The following is a 17,929-nucleotide window of genomic DNA, read 5'->3' as shown; positions in this document are numbered from 1 at the left end:
AAGATTTAATCCACACATATACACAATTATAATACACTCAAGCAGACTTCAGATTCGACCAGTATTTCATGGAGAGTGGAGAAGTGAAGTGCCTAAATGGTTCACCATATCGCTTTATATACAAACTGAGCCTACATCAACATAGATAATTTGTTATTCATTTGCAAAAGAGAACGCCAATGTTTGAACTACCTGCACAAGAATTCCCCCGATCTTTATCTGAAGAGGGTAGGACGAATTGTCTTTTTCCAACAGATGTTCTTGCTATGTCAAGAGTCTTTAATTTGCTTATGGCTAAATTGCATACTTCATCCACCAGTTCATAGACTATTTGCACAACTTAAGAATGCAAGGGCTGGACATTATGACTCAGTGTGTAACTAGCCTTAGCTTAGTGCGGTCAGCCTTTACATAGAATTTAGCTAAGAGAATAAAACCATATTGAAACAGCTTTTCTTACTTCGCTGAATGGTCCTGCGTTTTAATCTTATTCCACCTGAGTTCATCAGTGAAGGCCATGCGGCTAAAACATGCACTCTACATGGACCCAGTCTTTTCTTGTAATGTCGGACAGAAAAACCCACAAACACATTTCCATTTTGATATACTCTATGAAAATGACAAATGCAACCCCTTTTTGAACATTACTAAAAGAACTGGGTTTTGATCGCAAAAAGGGATTAGCTTAGGGCAAAGATAAATGCATATTATTATAAAATAACAGGGTGAGCAGTGTGCGTGATGCCTGGATGGTGAATGCCCCACTTCACAACACAGACCTCTGTTAGGTCTGGAATTCTGAAAAGAGGTCCATGGCATTGCACATTTGTCCAGAATGGGTTGGAACCCATATGGAGGACCGGAAAAGTCAACTTGGGTTCATCATTCACTTATTTTTCAGAGGACAGTTCTTGCCCAGGTCAGCATTTGAAGAAAAAGCATGATAAACTACAAGAATGAATTTACCATTCCATTGGAGTAGATCTAGGGATTTTATTGTGACTTCTCTGTTCTAGAAAATAGGATAAACTACATGACATTAATCACTAATCACCCATAGTAGACCGTTCTGATCGTGATCGCTTGGACACCAACTATACAGAAAGGGATAACTACCAAACCGCAAATATACATATTAGCCCCCTCCCCCTTCATAAAGCAACCATCCAAGGATAGCATAAACAAACTCACATTTGCTTTTTAACTAAGAAACAGTAAGTAACATGCTAGTACTTTTCTTTTTGATTCTATGTCAAGACCAAAGGCAAGCACTATGCTTCAACTTCTTTAATTACTACTCTTTAGCAGGTTCAACAAATAAACTGAAAATGACTTCCACCACTCTTCTCTTTTTCCTTCATCAAACTACATTTCGCTTTCATCTTGCTCCTTCTTGTAATCCATGTTACTTCCTGCACTCCATGTTACTTCCTGCACTTATCAATAGGTCACTTCCTGCCCCTTGTTCCACGACTTCGTTTTCTGCTCTTGAGCAAGGAGTACAACCTTACTGTTGAGCAATATAGCTATAGCAAACACGGGATTTAAATCGCCAAGAATTTTGTATTTACAGTAATATCTGCTACATAATTCATATTGATGGTAGCAGCTCTATACCAGAGCGTGCAGCGTTTGCTTTATAAACATGTGAAAACGTACTGCAGCAGCACGCATCCAGGCAAGTAAATGATTTATCCTGCGGCAAGTGACACATATCCGGCTTGCCCGGGGTCCTGCTTTGACCGCGGATTTAGGAAGCCATACAGGGTTCAATCAAGAAGCTCCAGGGGAGTGCAGCGGCCCCCTCCTTTGCAGGGGAGGAGCCAGGGAGTCGGCACGTCATGTACGCTACGCGGATCAGAGTATCGCTGGCACGGTCCTCACAACAGACCTGGCCATGGCGGTGAACGAGCAAGAAACAACATAGCCGTTAACAAGCAAGCGGCTCACTTACTGCATACGAGAGCGTTGAGAAAGTGCAGGTGAAACGCTATGTGCGTACAGCAAAGAAAGCCCAGGACGCTCCAGCTGGTCACGAGGCTACAAGGCAATATAATAACGACCTGACACCTGCACAAGGAGAAACAAGGTGCAAGCCACAAAAATAAAAAATAATAATTTTTAAAAAAGCCTTTAATACGAAAGGATATAACTAGCATGAATCCCACTAGAGCAGTGGACGTGCAATTCAGCCTGCTGGTTCAGGCATTGGGACAGAGCACCCATTCATTAAGAATATGAATGGAGCAAGAAAGGGTAAGCGCAGGACCTAGAGCTCAGCTTTAAAGACGTGCTGAGGAGCTCATTAGTAGATGCTGTGGCACAAGGGGTGAGACCCTTACAAGATAGACTGGCTACTTTAGAATCTCTACTAGGCCAGAGACACAAAAGTACTGAGAAAAAGGAAGAGAGCACACCCGCTAGGGCTGAAGAAAGCCCACAGGGGAGTAACAAACACGCAAGAGGAAAACCTCAATGACTCCCCCGGGTTGTAAATACGGGGCGCATCAGAAAGCCTGACGCTTTTGGAAAGTTGAGAAGCGCTTTCCTGCATAAATCAGCAGTGCCATGCCTTGTGAAGAAAATAAATATGGACGAGGAAGACATGGACTCAAGAGAAGAGTCACCCGAGACCACAACCTCTTCCCATGGAGAAGAGAGCAAGCCTGAACAGGAGTGGGTGGGACCCACTAGTGGTAAAAAAGTCCCAAAAAAGAGAAGACTGGGAGATAGCGGACATGGACGACATCAGAAACCCCAAGTCCTAGGGCTGGCAGCCATCACCAGGGTGTTGAAATATGACACAAAGAATTAGGAAGGTGCTAGATAAAGAAACAAGACAACGCATTAAGGCAGTGTCCACGCACTGAACTGTCGGGAAAAGTGGCAGAGGTGCCCGAACTAGATCCAAAGATGCCAGCTTTTGCAACTAAAAACAGCCAAAGACTGGAGCAAAGGTATAGATAGATCTTGGAGGAGTTGCCAAGAAAAAGGTATTGGACCTTACGGCCCCGTTAGCAAAAATAATGGAACTAGCGGACACGTTAGCAAATTGGGCACAGAGAGCGATTTGCCTACTATGTAATGCTAATAGCACAATATCAGAGGGAAGAAGGCGGCTTCTCTTAAAGATAGACAATAAGCTTGGTGGCGTAGCCACATACGAAGCAGCGCAAGGCATCCTCTTCGAAGAGACCTTCGATAAAGGAATGGGGAGGTTTGTAGGGACCTACAACTCTCTGGAGAAGGCTCAAGCCTACATTAGGAAAGATTTTCCGAGCAGAGTTTTTGCCGGGACCAGCCGATATAGGAGGTGTGGGGGGTAATCTAGCAGCCAGTCACTTTCAGTCATCAAGGAGACGCAAGAACAACAAAGCCCATTACTGGGAGAATAGACAACCAGACTCCTTTTTCCCCCACCAGAGGGAGAATTTCAAAGGGGCGCAGAGGAACAAGAAGAGCACAAAGCTCCAACTCAGGTGAAACCCTTTATTTATCCACCATTAGGGGGAGAACAGGAGCGCGCTTTACATCAATGCTTGGGTACTGCGATGGTTGCAGCTAGAGTTTGTACAGGATCCCAGGCAAGGGCAGGTCCCACAACCCATTTACATTGTGCGAGCAGAGCAAGAAAGCCTCCACGGCGGGTTAAAACAACTCCAAATAAAAGGAGCTATTGAACTATGCGCACAAGCACCAAGGTTTGTGAGCAACATGTTCCTAGTGCACCGGAAAGAGAATGTGAGACCAGTAATACATCGGAAGGAACTGAATGACTGGGTGAGGCACAGACATTCCAAGAAGGTACTCACCAGCTCAGAGCCATTTTAAGAGAGAGAGACTGGTTAACAAGAATAGACTTAAGACACCTACTTCACAGTTCCGGTGCAAGCAAAATATCGCCTGTTTCTATCATTCAGCTGAGCAGGGCGATTCTGGCAGTTCAAGGCAATGCCTTTCAGGCTAGCATCAGCACCATGGGCATTCACCAAGATCATGAAAGCAATAGCAGCAGAGATCAGAGAGAAAGGGATCTGCATGATTATTTACTTAGATGACACATACTACCGTTAGCAGACAGACACAAAAATATCAGATGTCATGGGTGAAAGAGCTCCTAACGTCTCTAGGATTCTTGATTAGCCAAGAGAAGTCTGATATGACACCGATGAGGACACTGGATGGATTTCCTAGGTTTCATAGTAGATACAAGGAAGGCAACGATATAGTTACCGGCGAGAAAGATCCGGGATATCAAGAGAGATCAAAGCATCTCTAGACAAGCAAACTATCACTCAGAGTGCTAGCGAGGATAGTGGGACTTTTGGCGTCCTCCATTCAGGCCATATTCCCATGGCCCCTGCATTACAGAGCCCTCTAGAGGTTGAAGATCAGGCACCTGCAGCAGGGTCTGAAGTATCGCCAGATGGTAGCCCTAGATCACGAGTCAACACAGAGCTGAAATGGTGGTTACAGAATATGGATGCATGAACGGCCAGGCCATCTTCGGAGACCAACCAGAATTAGTAATAGAATCAAACGCTAGCAGAGTAGGTCGGGGAGCAGGCTGCGGGACACTAGATGACACGGGGCAAATGGAGCTCGGAAGAGTTACAGCTTCATATAAACCGTCTAGAAATACTAGCTGGGTCATTTGCAATCAAGGCGTTCACAAAGGGCAAAGTAAACTTCTGTATCCTGCTAAAAATTGACAACATTTCAGCAGTCAAATATGGAGACGAAATCCAAGCTCCTAACAGAGCTAGCAAAGGACTTCTGGCATTAGGGCCTGCAGACAGGGACTTCAGTGACAGCAGAGTATCTATCAGGGACACTCAATGGAGTGGCAGACTGGAACTATCACCCGATGGACTCCAGCGACTGGAAACTAAACCCGGAAGGGTTCCTACAGCTGGATCAACTAAGGGGGTCCGTGGACCCGTACTTTTTCACTTCCCGGCTGAACCCACAAAAGAAGCGATATTTCAGCTGTAGACTGGATCGAACCGCCCAATGGTCAGGTGCTTTTCTGCAAGACTGGAGCGAGAACCTACACTACGCGTTTCCTCAATTCATGATGAGCGGCAGTATTAGCCAAGATCCACAGGGAGAAAGCAACAATAATCCTGGTGGGTCCCATGTGGAGGTCACAAGTGTGGTTTCTGACTCTGATGGAACTTTTAGATTTCCTGTTGATTCTCACATCAGGAAAACACCTGCTCACAGACCAAACTGGGTGGTTTCATCCACTAAAAGTGAAGGGAAAGCTTCCCCCTGATGGCATGCAGGGTATCAGGGAACGTTGGTCAATGGTAGGCATTTCGGAGCAGCCTGCTAAACTCATCGCAGATTCGTGGGCACCCTCTACATGAAGGAGCTACAACGGTGCGTTGAGGTGCAGAAGGAGAAGTATTCCGGCACTGAGATATACTCGACTATGGGACGTGACCATACCTTTGCGTTTTCAAACGAATTGGCCATCGAATAGACACCGGTCTGGCGCAATTATCAGGAAAGCTGGCCAGGTTATGCCTAGTGTCTTGCAGAAGAATCTCGGACGTGAATGCGCTAGACGTGGCTAGGAAAACGTTCGGCCCATACAAAGTTACCTTCACACTTTCTACGAGGTCGAAGACCAATTCTTCGGCGATATCTTATCCTTATCTCATAGGCAACCAGAGTTGTGCATAGCAGCGTGCATAAGGGAATACGAGGTCAAGACAGCAGAACTGCGGTCAGCAGGGGAGTCTCAGCTTCTAATTGCGCATATGAAACCCTACAAAGCAGTAGCTACAGCCACCATTGCCAGGTGGGTTTGCAAGATCAGGCATTTAGCAGGGATTGTCCTTAAGTAGTTTTGGGGGGCATTCAGTGAGAGGCCCAATGGCATCCAAGGCATTTGCGATAGGCGTAGCATTGCAGTATATTTTGCAAGCAGCAGACTGGGCGAGTGAAAGCTCATTTAAAACGTTTTACCTTCAGCCGATTCTGTCAATGGCGGGGGCAGTAATTGAGAGATTTTAACAAGCATAATGCTTGCATTCAGTCTCGACACAGAATGAAGATTACCCCTGCATACTGCGCAGGGAGTCTTGATTCTATTAAAGACACATGCAACCATTACTTTTCCACCCAGCGGCTACACTGTGGTACAGATTGAGGAAACAGTGTTCTTATTTGAGAGAGCAGTGCATATCTCCACCCTAATATCTTTTCTGGTTTACAGGGGATGACCGAAGATTGGCTAAGCGAGGAATATGGTGCTGCTACAGCATGAGAGATCAGGCGAAGGGGTGACTCATTTTGAAGGTTTACCACGTTGGACTGTAAAGTTCCCAGGGACTGTTTGGGATCTTTTCATTTTGTTGGAGTTGCAGTTGAGTATCAGTTCAAAGCATACAAAGAAGATGTGGATCAAGGGGCAGGAAGTGACCTATGGACAAGTGCAGGAAGTAACATGGAGTAAAAGAAGCAGGAAGATGAAGAAATGTAGTTTTATGCCGGTCTGATAGCACAGCAAGTAGAGCGCTCGCTTTGACATCTGTGCAGAGCCTGCTGATGCAGGTTCGAATCCCGGCAGGGCCAAACGCAGCCTTTCATCCTTCCGAGGTCGATAAATGAGCACCACACACCGTGGGTAATAATAAGCAGCGCTCAGATGCCTGAGGGTTCATAGCGCTATATAAATGCTAAATTATTATTATTTTATTATTAATGAAGGAAAAAGAAAAAATAAGAAAATGAGTAGTGGAAGTCATGTTCAGTGTATTTGCTACTGAAGATTAGTAAAGAGGTTGAAAAAATAATGCTTGCCTCCGTGTCTTTAATAGAATCAAGACACCTGACGCAATATGCAGGGGTACTCTTCATTGGCACCAAGTACCAGAGGATTGAGAAGTGACCATATATAAATAAAGTGTGGCTGAACATTTCCAGTTGTTACCTACTAGAACAGACCAATTGGTATGAAAGGGGTATACTTTGGTAACCAGTGCCTGTTTGACAGATGCTGTTATTTCAACTCACTGATTTTGTTTATCGGTTTCTTTCCTAGTCATGTTGTCAGACCCATAATTTGTGGTCATAAGCCCACCTGCACTGTTCTGGCTAGGTCTTCAGACCAGTAGCAAAAGCAGTCCCATCCAAAGAAAAGAGCACCAACATAGTGCTGCCTACAGCAAAGATGGACTATCTGACAAATTTAATTTTTACTTGCCTATGAGAACTACATTTTTTTTAATCCCCAAGAAACGCTTTAAATCTCAATCTCCAAAAACGTGCATCAAAATACTTCATCATCAAATGGGTATCTGGAGTCCTGGGTGTTGGCTCTCAAAGCAGCTCCCGGTTCTCTTAAGGTTGAACTATGCAGACATTTACCCAGGACTTCAAGAATATCTCCTGGAGGCAGCTACGAGTACAATACAGCCATCACAACCGGATCAGAAGGAGTACACAGCGCCAGCACTTCACAAAGTGTGCAATCTACTCATCAGATGCAGTAATCCATTTCAAGGCACTGTAAATGGCCCAACACACTAGCCAAAGCACATGGCCGAATTCCACCGAAAAAAAACAAGCACTTTCAACAAAAGGAGAACTTCCATCTGCAATGGCTGCCTTAATCCTGGAACCATCATACAACAGAGAACATCAACAAGGCCCCTCATCTGCGGTCATCCGGTATAAACTGTGGTGATCCCTGCCCATTAGAACATGATTACCTAAAACCACCCCCTTGCCAGCACTCAAACTAGCTATTAACAAGAACAGGGAAAGACTAAGCGCTCATGCAACCTAAAGAAGAGATCATAGCCCACTCTGGAAAGGCAATACTTAAACTAACGAGAACCTGGGCTAAATTTTGAAAGCCCGTTACAAGAAGCATAACAGATGAAAAGCAGAAAAAAGATCCACCCATCCAAGGGCACTCCAAAGACTATCAGTAAACACAACGTAATAGGATTTAAGATACACTTTTAGATATTCTGTAGTGTTCCCTTTTGCGCTAAGCTCCATCAAGATCTGCAAGGATCTTTGTGATAAACATGCACAACATACACCATAATGATACCTATCCCATGTGACCACACCATTGCTGCATTATATCAGATTTGCATTTCTATCCATGCCTCAAAATGTACATTTGCCGTTGGCGAGTGAAAATTGTGAAGTAAGAAATTGACTGCTGGGTATATGTGGAGAATTCAGGGTGCGGGTGACTTTATGACTAGCTAGTAGATTTTAACTTGACATTTGTGCCCTGGTGTATTCTGTTGCCAACAGATCACTCTCGCTCCCCTGGCAACTATCCAATTCTACAATAGCGCTCTCCATTGAGCCCCATCTACAAACAACCGCCAAACTAATAAACTCCTAACTTATCCGCCAACCCTCACAACCTCACCGTAAACTGAGACACCTGTAGGTGACTAGCTCCAATTTATAATCACCCAGAAAACAAGAATGCATACCACACTGCATTGATTAAACAAAGAACGACCAGCCTCGAACAGAGAACTCCAATCTCTGTTCCCACTACGGATCCTCAGATTTGTACTTGCAGGAGGTCATGCAAACGGCAAAAACCATGCTGTACTAAGATCCAGTAACAAAGGTCACACACCAAGGAATACATTTCAAATCCCTTACAACTGGTCATCCTGATGAGGAAAATAACCTAGTAATATTTAATAATTTACAAGTACACTGATGTTTTAGTTTGTAAAGTTTTAGATACTCCAAGCAAACTGTGCACAGTGGGGGCGTCAGACATTGCCCAAATGTAGTTATAGAAACATTTCAACTTGGTAAATATTAAAACCAACTACAGAATTTAAAGACAACTGGTGGCCTGAAAGTAAGAAAACTGAGGACTATGGGGCTCTAGTTATTAACCTTGTCTTGTTTTAAAGGAAACTGTAAATTCGTGAAAGTGGAACCTTAGCTAAACACAACAATGTAAATTAAGTAAACAAAAAGAACTAGAGGGAATGTATCATGGGTGATCCAAGTGGCTGTGCCAGGCCCAAGCGTTCTATCTTATTTTCCTTACATAGCTTTGCATGAAGTGCTGTATATTAATTAGGTCAATTATACTCATTACGGTAGTTTTGCTACCAGAAATTGAGCCAGAACTGTTTGGAGTGAACAGTCATCTAAGCTACAATTGCCCTTTGATGTTGGCAGACAGGGAGGCGAATATAAGACAGACAAGTGGGTGGTAACTGGAGAAGTTCCCAGCAGGCAGAGCAACAAAACAAGGCAGTGTAACTCCTAAATTTACAATACAAATTTAGTGTGCAATTATTTGAATTCCCATCTGCATATGGCACAAACTAGTGTTTGCTATTTTCATGGGCACAGGTAAAGTTGCATTAGAGTCCGAGGTTTGTGTCGTTCGTTCAGTGCTATAGTTAGCATGCTATTCTTCTGGTCATCCTCCACGCAACGGCTGGAATTAGTAGGAGCTTTCCATTTGTCCCCGGTTTTGGGAATGAACACTAGTATTCGGATTTCTGTTTTAGGGCCAAGTACCCAAGGTAAGCAATCCAAGCTTCATGCGCAAGTCCTCCTGAGGCAGTAAAGCACTATGCTACAAAATCGGCCGCACACACTAGGCGGTTTGGCCTCTGAAGAAAACGACAGACTAAGACAGCGATATTAGTAGTGCTCATTAATCATTATACTAATGCACTTCGATGCCAAGCATGCAGTAGCATGGTGGTGTGCATCAGCTCTGTGTCAACAAATCTGAAATAATTTCTACGTTCCATGTCAATTTAATTTCAAAATTCGAGAAAGATAAATGTGCCACATCCGATTATAGGCCCCGTATTTTTGGTTAAGCAGCATTTGTAAATACAAAGTGTGCCCAATGCTTGGGCTCTTGGCATGGACGACAGCGTGTGTGAGAGAACAGGAATCCGAATTACTCGATCAGTACAAGAGTTCCGAGTTCATTAAAAACATTGAGGCAACCATTAATCCTCAGTTAAAAACTTGCAGCAGCAATAAAACAAAATGCACTGCGAATCACATACATCCCAAGACATTTCTGTGGTTGAAACTTAAAAAAAACAAGGTTTAAAAAAAAGAAAAATGGTATAAAAACAGTGCGACAGAGTGACAGACCACTCCTCTACCTGGTAGGCAACCAACCAGGATATACGGCAGAGCGGATCCTACCCCAGGACGAGGTTAGGATCCTACCCCCCACCCCCCCTCATGTGGCTTGTTTGAGCATGGCAGCACCACTAACACACGATACCTACCAGCCTCTTTTCTGGCAGGTGTGTCTTACCTATTCCAGGACTGCGAGATCAGAATCCAACACAGCAGCAAACAAAACCAAGAGCAAAAAAAAGTTTTAAAAAATAAAATAAAAAACTCCTGACAAGAAGCATCCATTCTCTGAAACTTCCAACTTCCACGCCTGGAATGTAGCATCCTCTGCCTGGAATGTAGCATCCTAACAGAGAGGAGGTGAGGAAATCAGCAAACCGCAACTTGAATGGTGCCCCTGTGACTGCAAGAACATCAGTGAATGAAAAGTGGTCAGGGCCTAACACGGGTTTTGAAAATGTGCACCGTGATGATCTGGCCCCCAGGGAGAAGGCTAGAAATAGATTGATCCACGAGATGAGTTGAAACAGGGAACCAATGGGATGGGGAGGAAAGGAAAATAGTGTGTGCTTACAAGAGTGAACAGTGTTTAGGTAAGGTCAGGTGGCGTGGTGATGGATTGATACACCAAGAAGAATGCAGAAGATAAGAGCGGCATGTTAAGACTGGAGCTGATGGCTACACGTGCAGACGAAGAATAGGTTGTGAGAGAGTGGTACCAGTGTGAAAGGTGGAGTGTGTTAGTGTGTAAAGAGGGTAGGAGATGGGAACGAATGAGAGTAGTAAATGAAAGGTGAGAGCCACAGAGAGTAGGAGGAGAATCGAAGGAGACAGGAGGACAAGAATAGGGACAGAAGGGAGACAGAGACTGGAAGAAGACAGGCAACTCTCTGGAAGATTATTGAACACAGCACGTGGCATCAGGAAATTGGGGAATCCTTAGAACTACCAGAGGATGAAAGGTAGATCAGGATATGGGCAGTAGGCCCTCAACAATTGAATAAGTTAGCGAGGGCAATAGTGGTTACTAATACTTAGTTACATTTCAGTGCACCCTTAGGGAATAGGGGTCTTGGGATAGAGAGGTGATGGGTTGGTTGAGAGACAAGATAGGGATTTCCCCTCAGGCGGGTCACCATGCAGTACAAAAATAAAAACCTTAAGTAGTTACCCCAGAGTTTAGTGAAATTATTTAAAACCATTGGTTACAACTGTCCAATGACTTTGGGCCCATCCACACAACATGTCTTGCACTCTGTCCTTCCTGTTTCTTTGATGCATCACCCAAATGAAAAACAGCTCACAACAAATAATGGCCTTCACAACAAGCCATGACCCATAAACAGGAGGTTTAGAGTATATAGGTCATATGGTGTGTATACCCTGTGTAATGATCAAGAACAAAAGTAGTATTCTTTGAGCCAAAAGGATAGCTCACTATGTACATACCTAGAAATATGCATCCACATCACCTTCTGTTCCTGGAGCATAACCATTCAAGACAAAAGAAAGAAAAAAGTGATTAACCACTACCCTTTTTCCCGGCGTTTAAGTTGTCCATTGAAAATGAGAAATGTACACTTTTGCACGGTGATGCAATAGACGCATACAGACAGGTTAACTGGCATTTTTCTCTTTACAAGCAATTTACATGGAGGAATGTCAAGTAGCTGGTATTTCAATTGAGTTTTCTAGAACATGGTTTGAGATGCTGACATGTCTACTGGGTAGAGGGGAGGTGTTTATGGGTATTCCAAAGAAGTAGAGAGACTTAAATAAGCAGGGATTTTACGATTTAATTTGATTTTCTCTAAAATGACAACTTTATCCCAAGCCCTCAAACTTTTCAATGCATGGTGCATGTGCGCTCAGGGTAAATCAAATGTACATATGGTGATGTGTGTGTGTGTGTTACAAAAGTCTCCATTGCTGTAAACTTAGCATTGAAAATTGAGGGGACTAGTGTATTGATCATTCTTCATGGGAGTCGCCAATGACATTGGAATTTTATAGATGTGTATTGAAATTGATGTACTCATTTCTATTTTATTAATATGTAGATATTCTGTGCAACTATGCATATTTCTTGTCCCAAAAGGTGACAGTCTGTTGGAAATCAATACTGTTTATTTAGGGGTGCCAGGGTTATAAACAGAACTTAACTGAATAAGTAAAAATTCTGCACGCCTAATTTGGGCTTGGTGAAACATTTCCTGAGCAAGAAGTCGCCAGATTAAAACATCCTACAAAATGACCCTCATCAAACTGTACTTGCTACCGCTGGAAGCGGTATCGCCTTCAAATCCTGCTGCATCATCTACAAGGCAGTCGTCCTCAAGCTACCTCACTGAAAAACGTACAATCTTCCAGATGTCTACGATCCACAAAAACTGAGGACATGTGCAGACTAACTCCACTAGTAGAGAAAGGACAGAATCACAAGACAGAACTTCTCAGTTTGCGCCACACCACCCACCCCCAGAATCTGGAACCTGCTCCCCATCAACACACATGACTGATCCCTTCACTTTTCAGGAAAAAGTTAACAGTTTTCTCTCCTAATTGCTCGTTTATCCCTTGCTACCAAACTGCCTCCTCCCCACCAGTTGTTAGCTCACCGGTCCCTTGTATCTCTGCTTCACTCACTGCGCACTATCCCCCCCCTTAACAAGTGCCCCCCCACCATGACTTGTAAAATGCTCCGATGCTTGCAGAGTTAGGTCCATGCTCAATAAACACCCCAACAACAATAATACATTCTGAGTTGAAACTATTCTGAAACGATCCGAAAAAAACAATTATTTAGGTAACATCAATTTTTGGGGCCGCCAGTGGATTATGAGTTATGCAAACATGGTAAGTCACTTGCAAGAAAGTAAACACTTGCACATACCCATGCAACTGAATTGGATCGTGGAGGCTGAAGAACTGTTTATTTTGGTAAAACAAGTTCGTACCAGTGTACCAGCTCTAGCCTTGCCAGATTATCAGAAGCTTTTTGTGTTACATTTTCATGACAAAGATGGGCACGCACAAATAGTATTAATACAAAAATATTGGGAAAAGCATAGCCCAGGTTGCTGAACTTATTACATTAATGAAAGGGTGCACTTTAGAAAAGGGAATAATAACTTTACAATGACTCATTATGACATGACTCATTATGCACGACTACAGGGTATTGAGAAGATTAAAAATACCACTTCTGTGAATGTTGTTCTTGAATCATTGATGCTGGCTAAAGAAATTAACCATGGTAAAATGTGCAGCACACAAAGGCCCTAGAGACAACATCACCCAGGGGCATGACCTTGCAGACAGAACAGCAAGGAAGACTGCCCTTTCCCCTGGTAGTGAAACGGTTACCTCCGGTACAAGGGCAGTCAAATAATTCACCCTATTCAACCCGCAAAGAACTGACAAAAATTCAAGAATGTCCTCCAGACACTGAAAATGCCTTGAGCAAGGCAGCATGCTCTGTTCATACTGATAAGCTGTGATGCTCCCAGAATGGGCATCTAGTGGTGCTAAGGTATATTTTGCACGTATGCTACATGGGGGAGGCACGCGGTAGGAAAGGAGTGGTGGCTCGGTTATGGAAGAAAATGGTAGGTCACAGGTTTCTCCAGAATGCAGACTACAGGGCATGAAATTAAGATTGGATAAGAAGGATCTAAAAGCAGCTACTGGGTTTACAGCATTAAATATGGACCAGGAGCCACCACTGGAGAATGTGGAGCTAGCACATAGTGTTTAGCAAATCTAACTTCCACACAGGAGATATGACCAGTTATATGTTTAAATGCGTCCCCTAATGCAGAGCGCAACATTTCCACTAGCAAATGGCGAGTGAAAATTGGACTGGGGTGAGCTCCTGCTTTGAGGAGCAGGACGTTTGTGACCCAACATTGCCATCTAGTCGGAGAGATTTGACTGCAGTGTTTGATGGAGACCCTGTTTAGTCATTTAAATATAGCAGAATATTGAATCACATGCGAATGTGAAAGTAGAACAAGTCAAAGCAGGAAGTGGTTTGCAATACAATATAGCTGAAAGCAGGAAAGAAGAGACCCTTGGAGGTATTTTGAATTAAATCATCTGTGCCAGTTAAAAATTGACAACCATCAGAAAAAAATGGCACTGGAGAAGCAGTCTTATCCACAGGATGAAAGCCAAAGGCAGCAAGAGCCATGAAAAGTGGGATAGTGCAAGAGAAACCCATGAATAGTTTGGGTTGTGGAAGAAAAATCCTTCACAACAGACCAAATGAGGGTACCACAGAGGATTGCACGGAAAGCAGATAACACTAAGAAAACCACCCCGGGGAGAGAATGACTGGAGAAGTCTCCAGTGGTCAATATTCTAAGTAGCTGCAGACATATCAGAATAGCAGAAAGTTAAGCATGCCACACCTGGTGTCAATGATTTGAAACAAGAATGCTATTTTGGTGGAAAGGGTTGCGAGGACAAAAAGTGGATAACAGGGAACGTACACTCCTTTAAAAAAATGTCCGCAGAAGGGGAGTAGGCGAGATTAGATGCCAATTAGGAGGTAGACGACAAATGATGCGCACACCGTTGGGGTGTGCAAGTTTACTTTTAGCAAGTAAGGAATGGTGTGCTGTGTGCATGTGGGGAACTATCATTGGCATTCATGCAAGAAGGCGAGCGACTTAAGCTTGACCAGTAGCTGGTGAGAGGGTTCTTACTTACTAAAAGTGGACAAGCGCGCTTTAATTTGTATCCCAATGCTGGAGCACACATGGGCTCGCGATGCATCATCCACCCCCACTTCTTTCACAAATGGGGAGCGGGGGGGCAGTGACTTTTGCGTGTGGCTTGTGGCATACAACTTGAAATTGTGCATCCGGCCCTAATGTTTGTTCATAGATTGTCCCAAATGCACAGAGTTAAATTCACACAGGTGTTTCTGTTCCGCATCAGTTGGCCAGGGACAGCCAAAATTATCTTGTGGCAGCAGTTGGTGTCAAGTGAACAAGGCTCTTTTAGGCTACAAGCCGAAGCCAAATAGATCCCAGCTCTCCTCAATTTCGAACCCTGGACTATTTATGCCATCAGTGTATGGTGTACCAGCAGGAGAAAGCAAGGAAGGCCCAAATGAGTAAAAGGTGTCACACACTTGAGCCCTGGACCCCCCCACTGCACAGATCCAGTGTGATTTTACACAACTGCCAAATGTGGCCTGATTATGTGTGTTGGTTAGCTTTCATATGCTTTCCAACTAGAGAACCGTGTATCCAACCCGCCAAGCTGTCATCAAGCGTTTGATATGGGGGACCAAAACTGACAGGTGCTTGTTGCAAATTAGCTCATGGTTGACAAGATGGAGCTCCTAATAACATCCCTCTTAATTGTTTCCAGACGCAGACATCAGAGCCTGCTGTAAATTCAATGTATGGTACAATCCACTAGGTGGCGGCAGAACGCTATTCTAAGAAGGAGACCAGCCAGCGGTAACAAAGAGCCTTTGCTATCTGCCCAGCAATGGGGTGCTTGTTCAAAAGGTATTCAAGAGTATCTTAGGCCTGCAGAGGGTGCAACTCTGATATCAGGTGCATCCAGCCTTCCGGATGCCATGCTTCAAATTTTGCTTCCAGACAACAGTGCTCGGCAACTGGATTAATCTCACACCACAATCAGAAGGACCTACCCTCATTTAATATCAATGCTAGCAGCATTTGTGAGTAGGTCTGCACTACAGATCGGTTGTTTGCTATGTGGCAGACCGCCCGAGCCAGTCCATGGAAATATTCTCCAATTCACACTGGGGAATTTCATCATGAGTCACCAAGTGGAAATTCAGCTCCACAAGTAAGGCAGTCACATTTAGCAGCAACTGCGCACTGGGTAGATAAACTGATTAACTTTGTAATCTGCATCCTTATAGCTTGGGGAACTTTCATGTTGGTGTTGCAACCCTGTTCCTTTTAAGACCCCTGTGTGATGAATCCAATGGAGTCATCAGGATTTCCTGGTGGTGACCTCTTCCGATGTGTCCAGGCGATGGCAGCCGCTACCTGGTCCTGAACCTGGGGGTGGCTATAGGAAGGAGGATCACATGGGAAGAAACAACTACCGGGGAGATGTCATGACTTCATTGGACGAGACGCAGTATCTCCCCTTTTCAATGAGGAAGGCCCCCTAATGCCCAAGACCGTAATCGGCTGCTTGTTCTCCCTTGTAGAGGATGAAACCTTTTCTTCATATTTTTCTGGTCAAACCCCACCTATGACCTAAACACAAACAGCTCCAACACAAAAAGCTTTACTTCTGAGGTAGCTTTATGTAAAATGACTAAGAAGAACTTTTTAAGTGTCATGTGTCCAATGAAACCCATGGACTCCAACTCCCAGAATCACCCAAGTACTCAGATGAGAAGGATGAAGGAGTTTGTAAAAGGTATCAAGTGCTAGAAGCACAACAAGCATTCTAATTGTTTTTTACGAATTACCTGTGCGCTGGACATTTAAAGATGGCAACCGCACTACCTAGTATGGCAGTGCAGGAGAAGACGTTTGTTCCTATGCAGAGGCTCACGAACGCGAAAGGCATGTACGGGTGTGGCGGAGCAGAGGAAGTCACCGAAACAGAATGAGAAACAGTGCATGAGCAGGAAGTGCCTGGAGACGCTGGGACGGCGAAAGAGTTCCTGGGTGCTCAGCGCCTCGAAGAGGCAACGTTCTACATTCCGGAACCTAAAGGGATGCAGGCGTTTAACCGCAGAGCCGCAAAAGAAGCTGGAAGGACATCGGCACACTCCAGAGCGGAAAGCGGGTGAAAGAGCAACGCCACAGAAGGGCAAACCAGACCTGGAGAGAAACAGTGAGTCATCTAGAAGACAGTGGGGACCACGGGACGACCCGGCAACCACGCCAACGGCAATATGAATGTGACACCATTATTAAAACTACAAGAAGATTGTTTGAATGCAGAAAAGACAAAGTACAAACCCTAATGAGCTACGGATGCCCGAGATGAAAGTGCAGGGCCAGGTTTGAACAAACATTACCGCAGACATATATACCAAGCTAAAAAGAATATATATGCAGTATTGGTAATACAGAGGAACTGTGAAACATAAGAAGTCCGGGCAAGGAAAAGATAACAGGCAATGGAAACACATAAGAAGTCCTGGCAGGAGAGTACACCAGGCAGTGGGAATGCATGAAGAGTCCTGGCAGGCAAGGTGCTAAGATACCGGAAATACTAAACACAGCGTTTTCTAAACATAGGAGAAATTTGTGTTAAAGAAAGAAAGCTAGAGAAGTTGTTGCTTAAACAGAAACCTTGTGAATCAAGGAGAGACACAAAGGAACTGTTAGTAAAAGACAATTGACATCCTCTTTACGAATCCAGGGGAAGGAGACCACCCTCTGGATCCAAGGGTTTCAATCTTGGTGAACATTTTCTTTGGAGCTATTTTTATTTTCAGTTGTGAACACTTTTTGGCAACATATTGGAGACATTTCCTTTCATACGTTGTTTAGTTTGTAGTGTGAGGGTCGTTTTGGACGCAAGGACAGCTTTTTCAGTTATTGACATCCCGACTCCGACAGAGCTTTAATTTTCGGTTTTAAATTCCTTTATTTATTTATTTCTATTCCTCTTTAGAATAGGGCCAGAGAGGCACTTTCCAAACCCATTTTTATTTAATAAATGTATTTAACCAAAAACGTGACAACTTTGTGTCCGGATTTCATTTCTGACCCCCAACACCTGGCAGCGCGAGGGGTTTTATGGGGCTTGTGCTGCTGCCCAAATGAGCTTCTAAAAGGCTGCTCTT

General features: G+C 44.1%; 1 protein-coding gene across 11 annotated transcripts in view; it reads right to left on the bottom strand.

The window, feature by feature from the left end:
* Positions 1-17,929, bottom strand: part of CCSER2 (coiled-coil serine rich protein 2) — a 1,037,685-nt gene that overhangs the window by 955,645 nt on the left and 64,111 nt on the right. Inside the window, exon 2 of one of the 11 annotated variants that reach the window (XM_069610752.1) lies at positions 11,575-11,606. The exons of the other annotated variants lie outside the window; for them this stretch is intronic. The gene's annotated coding sequence lies outside the window, so the exon portion shown is untranslated. The remainder of the gene's footprint in view (positions 1-11,574; positions 11,607-17,929) is intronic. 11 annotated transcript variants of the gene reach the window in all.

The sequence above is a fragment of the Ambystoma mexicanum genome, chromosome 8 (genome assembly GCF_040938575.1).
Source record: "Ambystoma mexicanum isolate Mex_15411 chromosome 8, UKY_AmexF1_1, whole genome shotgun sequence".
Taxonomy (NCBI): Eukaryota; Metazoa; Chordata; class Amphibia; order Caudata; family Ambystomatidae; genus Ambystoma; species Ambystoma mexicanum.
The sequence above is the reverse complement of the archived record's forward strand: the minus strand, read 5'-3'. Positions and strand labels throughout refer to the sequence as shown.